General features: G+C 30.2%; 2 protein-coding genes across 3 annotated transcripts in view; one reads left to right on the forward strand and one right to left on the reverse strand.

The window, feature by feature from the left end:
* LOC117181651 (collagen alpha-1(IX) chain-like) overlaps nucleotides 1-14,876 on the reverse strand; it is a 187,678-nt gene that overhangs the window by 168,758 nt on the left and 4,044 nt on the right. The window lies entirely within an intron of this gene.
* Nucleotides 1-14,876, forward strand: part of LOC117181676 (lipase 3-like) — a 62,713-nt gene that overhangs the window by 46,325 nt on the left and 1,512 nt on the right. The gene's annotated exons all lie outside the window — the stretch shown is intronic.

A 14,876-nucleotide genomic window follows, 5' to 3' on the forward strand; every position in this document is an offset into this window, starting at 1 on the left:
GCGGCAGCTGGCGTAATTTTCTAAATATTGTCGAGGCCAGTTTTGAGTTATTCAACGATTGGTTCTAAGAGTTTAAAACAGACAACAAACTTCTCTTTAGATTATAAATTTACAACAGTTTTCAAAGAAAAAGCTCCACATTTTTAGCCATTCCTGAACATAAAGTAAATTGTGATCACATTTTTTTCGATAAATTACCCACTGAAGTAATGAATTGAATCAAATGTTTAAACTGCTGACAAAATTGTGACTGTTAAATTCAATTTTAAACGAAAGGAAAAAAACGATTCGCTTTAAAAAAATTGGAAGTTCTGAAAAGTTTGTACACTAATTAACATATTGTACAGAATTTACATGATTATTTAAATAAAAATTAGAGCTGCTGATTTGGTCACTCTAATTGGTTCTTACTAAAACAATACGTTAGACGATATTTTTTAATTCGATTTTACTATCTATTTCAATAAATAATCTTTCGATTGAATCAGACTTACTCCAGCTATTTTCGTGTTTTTACAATTTTACTGATAAACGTATACGATATCTACAATCTCGGTTTGATATTCATAATTAGAAGATAAAGTCTTCTGAAATACCAACTGGAAACTCATTTATCTTATTTGTCTGCATTAAAAAGGCGATAACACATATCTGAATAAAAATAGCTTATTTCACAAATATTATTTATATCAATACTTTTTTTTTAATACTGAAATTTTAATTAATCATGGTTTTTCAGTCAGTGAAAAATTTTCCTACAACTTCACTATATCTAACATTTTAACATTAATTTCAAGATTGTGGAAATCATTAGAAAATAATTTCGCTAATTTTTTCCAAATTTTGGTCCACTATATTTTCCTAATTTCATAAAAAAAATCAGCGGTTTTAAAATTTATGAAATGGAAGACGTTTGTGGAAGTAAATAACCTTAGAGGAAAAAGTAAGAAAAACCTTTTTCTGTTGAAGTAAAATAATTAAAAAAATTACGAAAAATACCATTTTTGTAATTTGTAAAAAACAACTTATTTTTCATAGACGTGTATTTAATTAAAAAATTTTAATTTAATTTTTATGTTCTTTTTTAAACAACCTTTTCGTACGAAAAATAACCTTATTTTTTTCAGAGAAATAATTAGTTGAATAATTATTCGAATATTCTCTAAAAATTACTTTTACCCCTTAGCGATGAAAAGTTAATAAAAAAAAATTTTACATTCGTGTAAGGTAAACCCGAGGGGCTATTCACTCTCGAATCAAGGGGTATAGTGTTTGAAAGTAAATGTCGCAAGCATAACACTTTGTGCCATGATCTGAAATCAGCGGTATCTCAGTGGATCTTTTGAAAAAGATTAGATTTTTTGAACTCACTGAAAATCAAGTGAAATCAGCCGAACTCTCTTAAGCTATTCCTAAATCGTGAGCGAGTTCGTAGGAGTCAACGAGAGATTGTGAATTGTGAGCAATCACGAGCAGTCAAGCGAGCAATCAAGAGAGCAGTGAGTGTAGTCAGTGCATTCAGTGTACGACCCTTTGCTCAGTATAGGCCTGAATTTCGAGACGTCTGACACAGACGGTAAAACACTGAATTTTTTTCTCAATATTTATTTTTTCACTTTTTTGGCATAGAAATGTGGGATAAGGTTTAAAAAACACATTCTCAATTTCGGTTTTCCCAATTTCTCCCTGTAAAAAAATTAGAGCAAAAACTAATTTTTTCTACAAATGTTAATTTTCTATTTAAAAAATATATATTTTACTGCTTTTTTAATAATAATTTCGACACACACCATTCACGAGGTGTAAATAAAGAGTTGAAAATTAATGTTCCATTATCAAAAAAGTGTCGAGTTCGACCAAACGCGGTCCTTAAATCATGTCAAGGCACTTATACGGTCCATTTTGAAATAGAATTAATAAAATGTGACATTTTTAACTATCATATTTGTAAAGCTATTGCCTAGATTCTAGAGGAACGAATAGAAAAAAAGGACTATTTGCTCACTCCAGTGTCTCCAGAACGTGGAATTTTTCGGCCCCCACCACTCTCCCATCTGGGAGCAACACATTCAAACGTAGCGTGTCCATGAGTCGACTCTATTAAATGCTGCGAAGCGCAGCCTTTGTAAAGTCGAAAATGCACGAGCAGGAACCCGAGCTCTCCCGACCTCACGAATGACGATCTAGCTGATCCTCAAATTTATTCAGGTTTTGAAATCCCAAGTTACCTGAGAACCATTAGGCTTATTGCGAAGAGGCAAATATAATTGACTTGATGTAAATAGATATAGGAATAGAAGACAAGACTTCTGGGTCTAAAATGTTTCAAATTAAGTGCTGCATGTCTTAGTCATATTTTTAGTAAACAATAATTTTTAACAAATAAAAAACAAGTTTTCGACAAAATAGTTTAATTTTTCAACCTAAGAAATTACTTTTAAAAATACATTTTTTAACTTAAACATTGTAGTTTATACTAAAGTTTGCAGTTGAAAAAATTAATTTTTATCTAAAACAAATGAATTTTTAAAGAAGAATTATTCGCCAACAAAGAAGATAAATTTATAACTAAAAAGAAAAATTTTCAACAAAAAAAGTGTCGAAAAAATGGTTCAATTTTCATCTGCAGAAACGAATTAAAAAAAAACAAGTATTCGATCAAAAATGGACTAGTTAAATTTTCAGACAAAAAATGGAATTTGAAACGAAATAAATTATATTTTAACTAAAATTGTAATGTTTCATTGAAAAATTGAATAGAAAAATTTTCAGTTGGAAAATAATTATCAATCTCAAAAAATCAAAGTTTCAACAAAATATTTAAATTTCCAAGCAAAACATTAAATTTGCAAACAAATAGTTTAATTTTCAAATCAATAACTTTCTACCGAAAACAGAAATTCAACAGTTTCAAAATTAATTTTAAAAGAACAAAACTTTTTGTTAACAAAATCGATAAATTTTCAACGAAAAACGGTTAAATTATCAGTTTAAAAAATCAATTTACAACCAACAATTTTTCAGCAAAATAGTTTAATTTCTAAAAAAATAGATGAAATTTTAACCATTTTATACCAAAATAAAAGAAGTTTCACGAAAAATGCATTTTCATCCAAAGAAATGAATTCTTGCTTAAAATAGATGAATTTTTAAACAAGAAGAATAATTTTCTACCAAAAAATAAGAATTTTTGACTGAGAAATGTCAATTTCCTACCATAAAAATTCAACCAAAAATGATACAGTTTAATTTTTAGTATAAGAAAATGTTTTTCATTACCAACAAAATCGAATTTTCAACAAAACAGTTAAATTATCAACCAAAATAGTTATTTTACAAAATTTTAAATTTAAAATAGTTTAATTTTCGATGGAAGAAATGAATTTAAATTGAAAAATGTTTTAAAAAAACACACACAATCGAATTTACAGCAGAATAGTTCAATTTTTAAACATATATTTTGATTTTCATTTAAAAAATTATTTTTCAACCAAAAATTAAATGAATTCTGAGAGAAAATTTAAAATAAGATCAGAATTTTTAAAAATTATTTCGTAATTTTGCCATATTATATAATTTTAGAAAAAATAAGGAATTTAATTCTTATTAAGCCTTCTTTATTCATAATTTGTCCGCTAAGGGTTTACATGACTTTCATTCCTTACAATCTTTCCGTTTAAATCTTTATTTTTTTACAATCTTATACTTTCTATATATACAATTATCTACAACAATTTACATAAAGTCTTATATCTAGTTCCTTATTTCTATTTCCAGCGATAGCACAATTTAGGACTTATTAGCAAGTGAGTGAGCGAACGAACGAAAGCGAGAGTTCAAGCGAGAGAGAGAGAGAGAGAGAGAGAGAGCATGACAACGCAAACGCATCTTAGTCTACTTAACTTTTACTTTACCATTAATTACAATTTTCACGCTTCTAATCTAAGCGACTTCAGTTTCCTTTTTCTTTCACTTTTTTTATACCTCCATTTACCTTTTTTACGTGTATTCTTTCATTCTCCCTCATTCGCTCCCCTAGCACCCTCCAACTCCTTCATCCATTCTGCTCCTAATCCATCTTCCCCTAGAATCTTAACCACATTTTCTTGCCAGCTTCCTTTATCTTCCATTCCTCTCCTACATCCTTCCCATACATGCTCCCATGTTTCCTCCTCCCATTCACATATTCTAAACTTTCTGTTCTCTTCTTTTTCCCAGTACACCCCCTCCCTTACCTCGTTTCCCAGTCTAAATCTTGATATTCTCGTCCACCTTCTCTCTCCCCATCCCTTTTCTAAATACTTTGGCACCCCTTCCTTTTTTATCATCTTATACTATTTATTGTATTTTGATTCCTCAATCGCCCCCCCATCTTTCTATTAATTGTCTTTCCCTCTCCCTTTTCTCCAATTCTTCATAGTTTACTCCAGTCCCGTCTTCTATTTCTCTATCATTAAAGAACTCCTTCCTTTCTTCTTCCCATCTCGTTAATTCGATCGCCCTCCCTCTCCTCTCTTCTACCTCCATCAAACACTTTCTCGCCAACTCCCCTCCTTTTCCCTCCCTCAGCTTCGTCTCAAATTTCCATGCCCTCTTTCCTGCTCTAATACTTAACTTATCCCTTTGCGCTTCTTCTCTCACCATATATCCTAGCGTCCTCCAGTCTGCCCTTACTGTCCACCTTATATACCTTTCCTGTAAACTCTCAATATCTTTCCTTTCTTTCCATCCCCACATCTCTGCTCCATAACCTAATACCGGCCATACTAGCGTATCAAATAACCACATTCTCTTTCTCCAATTTTTTTTAACCTTCTTTTCCCTATTCCCCATATCTGTTCCATTACCCCTGCTGCCTTTTTTATCCTTTCTCTTATATGAGCTGTATGATCTCCATTCGTTTGCAAGATATATCCCAAATAGTTATACTCTTTGACTTCTTCTAACTTTATTTCTTTCCATCTTCCTTTCCATTCTTTCTTCCTCCCCCCCTCCTTTTATAAACCTCATTATCTTTGTCTTCTCTACATTTACATTCAGCTTTTCCCCATCTAAGTATTTCTCTAAGTCTGTAATTATTCCCGCCATCCCTTTTTCATCCTCTGCCATCAACACAATATTGTCTGCGCATGCCAGTGTGTATCTTTTCCTTCCCTATCCTAACTCCTCCCCAACCCTTTCTCCTCATTTCTTCTTCCAAGTCTGATATTAATAAATTAAATAAAAGTGGGCTCAGAGGACACCCTTGTCTCACACCTCTCACCAACCAGAAGCTATGTACTATTTAATTCTCCTATTTACTAGAGAGTTCAGAACATAAATGTTGTCTACCACCCCCATTCCTTTTCTAAACCCTGTCTGATTCGGGGGCTCGATCTTTTTTCCTTCAACTTCTATCTTCAATCTCTCCGAAAGAACAGTTACATATACTTTATACAGTGTTGACATCAGCGCCACACCGCTATAATCTTTAAACTCCTCTCCTTTGCCTTACTATTGGTGTAACTACTCCTTATTTCCATAACTCTGACCACCCTTCTCCTCTTTATACCCTATTACACACTATCTATGCCCATTGCTCTAGTTCCTTCCCTCCATATTTTCGTACTTCATTTGGAATCTCATCTATACCAGGTGCCTTTCCATCCTTCATTATTCCTAAAACTTTAACTCTCCACTTTCTTAATTCCTTTCTGACCTCCTTTTTTGTCTCTTTGCAGTCCTCATCCCACTCACTTCTATTCCCCCCTTTACTAACTTCATTTTTGTTTGTGCACTCGAATCCAATTTTTATTTCTCCTATAATTTTTCCCATCTCCTCGTCCACATTTCCCTCTCCCATTTTGATATTTCTTATTTTTTCTCTGAACTGTTCTTTTCCTTCCCTTGACCAATCCCCTTTTCCAATGCTTTTTACACTTGTTCCCCTTTTACTCATATTGCTATTTCTTTTTTGCCCCTCTAATGTCACTATTAAGAGAAAGTGATCTGAAGCAATATATTTTCCTACCTCTAGTTTCTTAACCTTCTCTCTTACCTCATCATCCACTATCGCATAATCAATTACCGTTCCCCTTTCACTTCCTGAGCGTGTATATTCTCCTTTTTCATCCCCTTCTATATTCCCGTTTAAGATATACCATCCCAACTCCTCCAAGCTCTTCAACAACTTTTTTACCTCCCCATTTAGTACCTTATCTTTAGATTTTCTTCCTCTCTCTTCTCCCCATTCCCTTCCTCCTCTGTCTCCTGTTCTCGCATTGAAATCATCACCTATTATCATCCTAATCTCTACTTTCTTTTTCTTCAATCATTTCTTTAATCTCCTCTGCTTTCTCCTGCATATCACCGTTCACATAAATCCCCACTACCTTCCACTTCTCTCCTCCCATCATAGCCTCTTCTACTATTACTCCTACTTTTTGTTTATTCCTGTCTTTCTTATCTTTCCCTGTTATACATTCATTCCTTACTCCCATCACCATTCCACCCATTGCTCTGCCCCTTTTATTATTCCTCTTTGCATTTTGCACTTGCCATTGGTAACTTCTTGGTAACCTTCCCCTTACTCTTTCCCATCACTTTTCATCCAGATACGTCTCCATCATTATGACTACATCCCATTGTGTCAAATTTCTCATAAACTCCTTATCCTTTCTCTCCAATCCTGCTAAATTCCAGTAACAAATCTTCAATTCTTCCCTGCTTTCGTTTCCCATATTTTTTTCCTTCTTAATATTTCTTATTTTCCTATCTCCCGTTCCTTCCTCTTCTAGTTTCCCTGCACCTCATTTCTTACTATATCTTCCCTTTCTTCATCCCAATCCCACCATACTCCATCTATCTGAATTCTCCCATACTTAACCCATGTTCTCTTTCCCTTTTTTCTTTCCTCTTCCGCTATTTTCCTTAATTTATACTGCGTCTTCCTTTCTGCTTATGTCAAATCATCCTCTATTCTCTCTGAACTACCATATAACCTCTTCTTTGTCATCACCTCCCTCTTATGTTCCCATTTCTTGAGTTTCACCAGTACCATTATTTCCTCTCTTCTCACTTCTCTTCCTACATTTCGCATTTCCTCTATCTCTACCTTAGCATCAATCCTTTTTAGTGCTTCGTCCACCCCTTCCCCTCTAATCTTATACCCTTTATCACTATGTTTAATTTTCTTTCTTCCCTCTATTTTATTTCTATTCTTTGTTCTATTTTTCTCAGCCTTTCCAAATCCTTATTCCCACTCTCGCCCCCCATTGCAATCCCCGTTCGAGCTTTCAAGTTTCTTCATCCTACCTCTTATTTCCTCTACCTTTGTATTATTAACCTCTTCCTGATTCTCTAGTTTTTGCTCTAATGACGCCATCCTCTTTTCTAACTTTTCCCGGATTTCTTTCCATTTTTTTATGTCTTTCTTAACTTCAGCCATTTTCCGCCTAATTTCCTTCTTTAATTCCTCTCCCCTTCTCTCCTGCTTTTCTTCATAGATCCCCATTACCTCTATCATCACTTCTCTAATTTCCTTTAGTCTTTCTACTTTCATCGACACTTCATTTTCATCTCCGCTACCGTCAGCACCCTTACTGTTATCGCCTTTCCCTACCAAACTCTGCTTTTTCCGGCGGCGATCTAAACATTTTCTGGTATTTTACACTCGCCCCGATATCTTCCTTCTCTTCACTGCTTTCCCTTTCCCCTCTCTTCCTTTTGATAAATGCTTCTATTGACCTTACGCTTTTTGCTGTTAATCTTTCCTTTTCTATAGTTTTTTTATACTTCCCCCTTGCCCTCCTTTCCTTTATCTCTTCTTTAGGCGTGCTGAACACTTCCAGCTCTAACAATCCGTCAAAACAGTCTTCCAACCCTGTCACATATCTCCAAACAACCTTCCACACAAATCTGTCTCAATCCTGCAAAATATCTACCTCGCCTTTGCAATCTCACAATCCCTCAATTAGATCTCTCACCTCCGCACCCTTCTACACACTTCCACAATCCACTCACCTCAAATTTCACCACAATATTAGAAAAACTCAGCATCAACAATTCCCACTACTTTACACTTTCATGCCGGAAACGGAAATCCACTTATTAAGCCTTCTTGCGCAATTTTGTTGCACCATTTTTCGTTATGTCTATGTTGGTTTGTAAAATTTGCTTTTAAATTTTAGTAAGTTTACGAGGTATTTAGAAATTTTGAAACGATTAAAAAATAAAATAATTAGAACTTGCAAAAAAGTCAGGAAAAATTTTAATAATTCTTAAAAATTAGAAGATTAGAAGGTCTGAAAATATTCGAAAAAAATAATTATTTTTCTAATAATCGTTTGAAAATTTTTTATAATTTTTATTTACAAAAGTTTCAATTTGATAAGATTAAAAAGTTTTAAAAAACGTAAATAATCCAGTAAATTCAAGAAATATTTAGAAGAATGGTAGAGATTCAAATATAATTTTAAACTTAAATTTTTTGAAAATGTACATTTTCAGAGATTTCAAAAAAATAAACTTTAGAAGCTTTAAGAGAATTCCGAAAGATTTCAAGGAGATTAAATTATTTTTCTTAAAATTCCTGTGCAAATTTTAGAAGATTATATAAGTCAAGTTTTTTACATCTTGAATGCTTTTTTAAAATTTTAAGAAAAATGTAGTAAGTTAAAAATATTTTTGTTGGAATTTATTTTGTTTTAAACGTATTAGAAATATTTAAAAACTTGAAAAAATTTCTCAAAATTTATCAAACATTCGTTGATACTACAAACTTCTAAATGTCCTAAACATCTTTTAAAAAGGCTCAAATTTTTCTAATATTTTTTTAAGTCCAATAAAATAAAATAATTTAAAGTCCTCTAGGTTCTTTTTTGATACATCTCTTTTCATGCTATTTTAGGCTATAATCACAACTTTGAGGATTTTAAGAGAAAAATCCAAAAAGTTATCAACTTGACCTCATTCAAAAGACTAATCGTTTGACAAAAATGTTGTTAAATTTTCCTTTGAATGTGGTGCGGATAGGAACTTCATTTAAAAATGTGTGGGATTTTCTGAACAGAAAACTGCGTGAATATCTGAAATTTCTTATTTTTATTTTTGAAGTGTATTTGAATCTGCTTTACGTTGAGTGAAAAATCATTTGCTAAAAAACAATAAGAGAAATATCTATTTCTTTAACTTCAACTATAATTTGAAAGGCGATTCTTCATAGTATTTTACTAACTAATGGATATATTTTTATAATTTTATTCCTGAAATCTATTCCCTAAGGATAAACATGGTACACAATTATCGTAAAATTTAAGAAACACCAACTATTTACAGGAATTTTTTAAACAAAAATCAATGTGTATCATGTTCAAATAAATTTTGGCAATATTTATAAAAGTATTACTATTTTTAATTTAAAAAATTGATGTATAGAGATTACAGTTTGATTTTGGAAATTTCACGACAGTTTTTCGTACCATTTTTGACCCTCGGCCAGAATCAAGGAAAAATAATCTAACAATATGTTCATTAATTATTAAAATGATACAAAGTCTTACCTTTACCATTTTTTTCTCTTTTTATAATCATGAGATATTTCTTCATAAGATAAATTTTGTTGGATTTATTTTACAATTATTTACAATCAATTTCAATTACAACAAATTTTTTTACAATTACAATGAAATTGTAAAAGCTAAATTTTGCAATGTTGAGATAAGTTTTTTAAAGCATTAGAGATTTGGTAAAGATTTCATATACAATAAAATAAGTATTATCAGTTTGTTTACAAATTTAGATGTAAATAATTATTATAAGATTTTTAAGAAAATTAAAAAATATATATTTTCGAATATATCAGATGTGTCAGAAAAGATCCTAGGAGATTTTTAAGACATTTTCTTTTTATTTTTAAAGATTTAAAAAAATATTAGGAAAATTTCTCCTAAATTTAAAACGTTTTGAATTCTTCAAGATATTGGTAACTCTCTCTCTAGTTTTTATAAAAAAAAAAATCATTCAAAATGTAGAAAAAAATTTCCTTATAATCTTCTAAAACTTCCAAAACATTTTATGAAACTATGTTTATTCTCCTGGAACCTTTCGAGATTCTTTTAAAGTTCCGAAAGTTCATCTTGCGTTTCTAAAACACTTCTAAAGTTAAAATTTTTTTTAATCTCATCAAGTCTACTAAATACTTCCTGAATTCACTTGATTATTTAATTTTTGTTAACTTTTTATTTCAAATTTTTCCTTATTTTATTTTAATTCTGCAAAATTAAAAAAAAACCTTTAAAGTTTTTCAGATGCTTTGTGAATATTTGAAATCTTTTGCAATGTTTTGAAATGTTTAAAAATAATATTTTAAAATTGATTTTCGGAAATAAAAAGTTATGTTCATTATTCCTTTAAAAATGTTTACAAGTTTTAATTATTTTCAAATCGTTTCTAAATTTTTGAATAGTTCTTAAACTTACTCAAATTTGAAAGAATTATACTCCTTAATTTTTCTAAAGTTAAGTAACATCGAATAATTACAAAATTTTTCTTCAAAATATTTACGTGCTTTTTAGACATTTTAGGAAATAATAAAAAATGTTTTGTAATCTTTTTTCAATTTTCTGTTAGAATTTATTCCAAAACAATTATTTACATTTTTTCCAGGAGTTTCTTTCATTATGTGAAAGTCCTTCGTTTATCGAATTTTATTATTATTTTTTTCATTTTACATACATATCTATTATATCTTATCAAAATTTAATATAAAAGTCTTAAATGTTAAGTGTATTTAAATACTACAATTTTCAATGTTTCCAAATTTTTAGAAATAATTCAGCAAATTTTATGTGTACTTAAAATAAACTTTTTTTAAATCTCATTCAACTTATTCCAAGTTACCTTTTTTGAATTTTAAAAACTGATGTAATTACTTATTCTAATTGGAAGTCATGGAACCTCTTGCGATTAAAAACGGGGATTTTGCTTGAGAAGAAATGTGCTGAAATTAATTTTTATTTAATCATTCGAATTTAAATTTTAAATACTGATAATTGTGCACAATTTCCAGGCGCATCTTTCTTATTCTACAAAATTTTTTAGGTTTTTCGGTTTTTTAAATCAGATTATCCTACGTTTCTAAAACTCATCTGCAGTTTAAATTCTTTTTAAATCTCATCAATTCTACTCAATATTTATTGAATTTAATCGATTATTTACATTTTTTAAAAATTATAATTAAAAATTTTGATTTTAAAACCATTTACACTCTTTTTCAAAATTTTAGGAAATTGATGTGTTTAAAAATCTTCTTTAATTTTCTTTTAAAGCACATTTTTCAAAATAAAAAATTATTTTAAATATTTCTAGGAACCTAAAATAATTTTGTTCATTTTTGTGAAAACTTACAAAATTCTTGAAAAATCTTTACAAGTTTTAATTATATTTGAATCCTTTGAAAATTTTTAAATATCTCTTAAACTTACATAAATTTCAAAGTAGATTTTTAAACCAACGTATAATAAAAAAATTATGCAACAAAATTGCACAAGAAGGTCTAAAAAGAATTATGTTCCTTCAATCAAGATGTGAAAAAATTGACTCATAATCTTTTAAATTTTTCCCAGGAATTTTAAGAAAAATAGTTTTACAGCCTTGAAATATTTCGGAATTCCTTTAAAGTTTCTAAAGTTTATGTTTGAATTCTTTAAAAATCTAAGTTTCTAACAGAATTTAAGTTTAAAATTCGATTTTAATCTCTTCGATTCTTCTCAATATTTCTTGCATTTACTGCATTTTGATTTATTTATTATAATCTTATCAAATTGACACATTTTGCTTTAAAATCATCTACACTCTTCTTTTAAATTTTAGGAAATCCTTTCACATTTTAAAAAATCTTTTACAATATTCTCATAAAGTAGGGTTTTAAAATAAGAAGTCATTAAAAATTTTCCTACCAATCTTGAAAAAGTTCTGTTTCTAATCTTGTCGGACCTTTTAAGCTTTCTAATCATTAAAAACTATTTAATTTTTTCCCGATTTTCTTTGAAATTCGGCAAAATTAAAAAGATTGCCTTAAAATCGTCAGATTCTTTATTGAACATTTTAAATATAGTTTAAAATGTATTGGAATTTTTTAAAATCAATTTTTCAAAATAAAAATTCTATTAATTATTCATACAAACCTAAAAGAATTTTTTTCATTTTCGTGAAACCTTAAAAAATTCTTTAAAAAATCTGTACAAATTTTAATTATTTTCTAATCGTTTCAAAATTCCCGATTTTCTCGTAAGCTTACGCAAATTTGAAAGCACATTTTTTTAATCAAAATAATTTTTTTTAAAGTGCAAGACAATTCCGCAAGAAGGCTTGATAAGAATTAATTTCCTTATTTTTTTCCAAAATTATAGAACATAGCGAAATTGCCTGAACTTTCATTCTCTTGACACCCTGCGAAATTCAGTTTACTTAAAAACGCCTCCAAATAGCCAGTTAGCCACCGAAAACGAATCGTGAAGTCGGGGGGGCTCGGGCTCGTGCTCGTGTATTTTCGGCTCTACACTCTACAGGAGGCTGGCCTACGCAACATGTAGCAGAGCCGACTCACCGACACGCTACGTTTGAATACATCGCTCCCAGATGGGAGAATGGTGGGGGCCGAAAAATCCCACGTTCTGGAGACACTGAACGAAGCATAATTACCTGGAGCAGAGACTACCGTGACTAACATGGCGGTACCCTCAGAGCGAAGCTCTTCCATTGCTGCGTTCCAGCTGAAGTTTACAAAAAATTAATATTCCACAAATTTTGGGGAATTTTAGTAACACAAATTTATGCATTATTAAGCCTAGGATATGTTCCTCATTAAATCTTAAGTAAATTTGAGCACTTTTAAATATTTCAAAAAAGTTTATCGAGGTTTCCGTAAATAATATATCTTTTGACAAACTTTTAGGAAAAGTATCACAGATTTTTGCGAGTTTCTTTAATATTCAAACACGGATGTATTATCCGTAGCACCCAAGACCAGGTGCTCTCTCTTTGATATCTGAGAATCGAATGAGGGTCAGTAGGCCAATCTGTTGTAAACACAATATAAATATCTGTTACAATTACATCAGAAATAGAGAAAGTAAAAGAAAAACAGAATTCATGAAACAGCTACGTTATATGTAATTAATCATATTAGCATAACTTTTGTTCAACCCATCAAAATCGGTTTCTAAATTAATAGATAACTTTTTTTGTTTTTTAATATAAAGCATTTCCATGAATTCCCTCTTTCTCTCATTACTTTCACTATGCAAAATTTGAACATTATCCCAGTCAAACTCATGGTCAACATCAACAAATGCCTTTGTATGTCTGGCAAGAACATTTTTATAACAGCGTCCTAAACGAACATCAGTTTTGTGCTCCTCTATCCTAGTAGTAAGAAGTTTGCAATTTGTCCCACGTAATTCATCCCACAGATCCTGCAAGTGATCTTATTGACAACACCACCCTTTTCAAAATTATCCAAAGGATCCTCGCAAAAATTTATCTCCGAATCCATTTTAAATGGAATGCGGAAAATAGTATGAATTTTTAATTTTTTTAACATGAGTTCAATAGTTTTTGAAATTTGACCAAAAAATGGAAGAACAAAAGTATTAAACAAACTATATTCCTTTAACTCTTTCTGATTATCAACAAGCAAATTATTAATGTCTTTGTTTTTGATTTGTTGAACTCTAATTGCAATATGTTTCTCAATTAACTCATTTGGATAATGATTCAGAAATAGGATATTCCTAACAATATTCAAATTTCTTGTGTGAAATGAATAATGGGACAAACCTAAAGCTCTGTCAATTAAGTTTTTAATTACTGCAATTTTGTTTTGAAAGGGATGAACAGAAAGGAAATTTAAAATTCTACCTGAATATATACTTTTTCTGTACCAACTGGTAAAAATATTACCATTCCAACCCTTAATTACATCTATGTCCAAAAAACTGATTTTATAATCCTGTTCTATTTCATGAGTGAATTGAAGTTTCTCTTCCTCTGAACAGAAGTCTGGTACTCCCATAGGTTCAGTCATTTCTCCGATTTTAGCAGAAGTAGTGATGGAAGATTTGTAGGTTTTTGTTTTTCGGAAATTAGATTTTGTTTTGCCTTTTTATTTTCGGTTTGTCGACGATACCTTATTAAGTGTTCCTCTGGAAAAGTTACAGATTGTCATTGATACTTTTAACATTTTTCATCCAAAACTTCAATTCACTCATGAAATAGAACAGGATTATAAAAACAGTTTTTTGGACATAGAAGTAATTAAAGGTTGGAATGGTAATATTTTTACCAATTGGTACAGAAAAAGTACATATTCAGGTAGAATTTAAAATTTATTCATTTCACACAAGAAATTTGAATATTGTTAGGAATATCCTATTTCTGAATCATTATCCAAATGAGTTAATTGAGAAACATATTGCAATTAGAGTTCAACAAATCAAAAACAAAGACATTAATAATTTGCTTGCAGATAATCAGAAAGAGTTAAAGCAATATAGTTTGTTTAATACTTTTGTTCTTCCATTTTTTGGTCAAATTTCTAAAACTATTGAACTCATGTTAAAAAATTTAAAATTCATACTATTTTCCGCATTCCATTTAAAATGGATTCGGTGATAAATTTTTGCAAGGATCCTTTGGATAATTTTAAAAAGGTGGTTTAGGACGCTGTTATAAAAGTGTTCTTGCCAGACATACAAAGGCATTTGTTGATGTTGACCACGAGTCTGACTGGGATCATGTTCAAATTTTGCATAGTGAAAGTAATGAGAGAAAGAGGGAATTCATGGAAATGCTTTATATTAAAAAACAAAAAAAGTTATCTATTAATTTAGAAACCG

The sequence above is a fragment of the Belonocnema kinseyi genome, chromosome 1 (genome assembly GCF_010883055.1).
Source record: "Belonocnema kinseyi isolate 2016_QV_RU_SX_M_011 chromosome 1, B_treatae_v1, whole genome shotgun sequence".
Classification (NCBI taxonomy): domain Eukaryota; kingdom Metazoa; phylum Arthropoda; class Insecta; order Hymenoptera; family Cynipidae; genus Belonocnema; species Belonocnema kinseyi.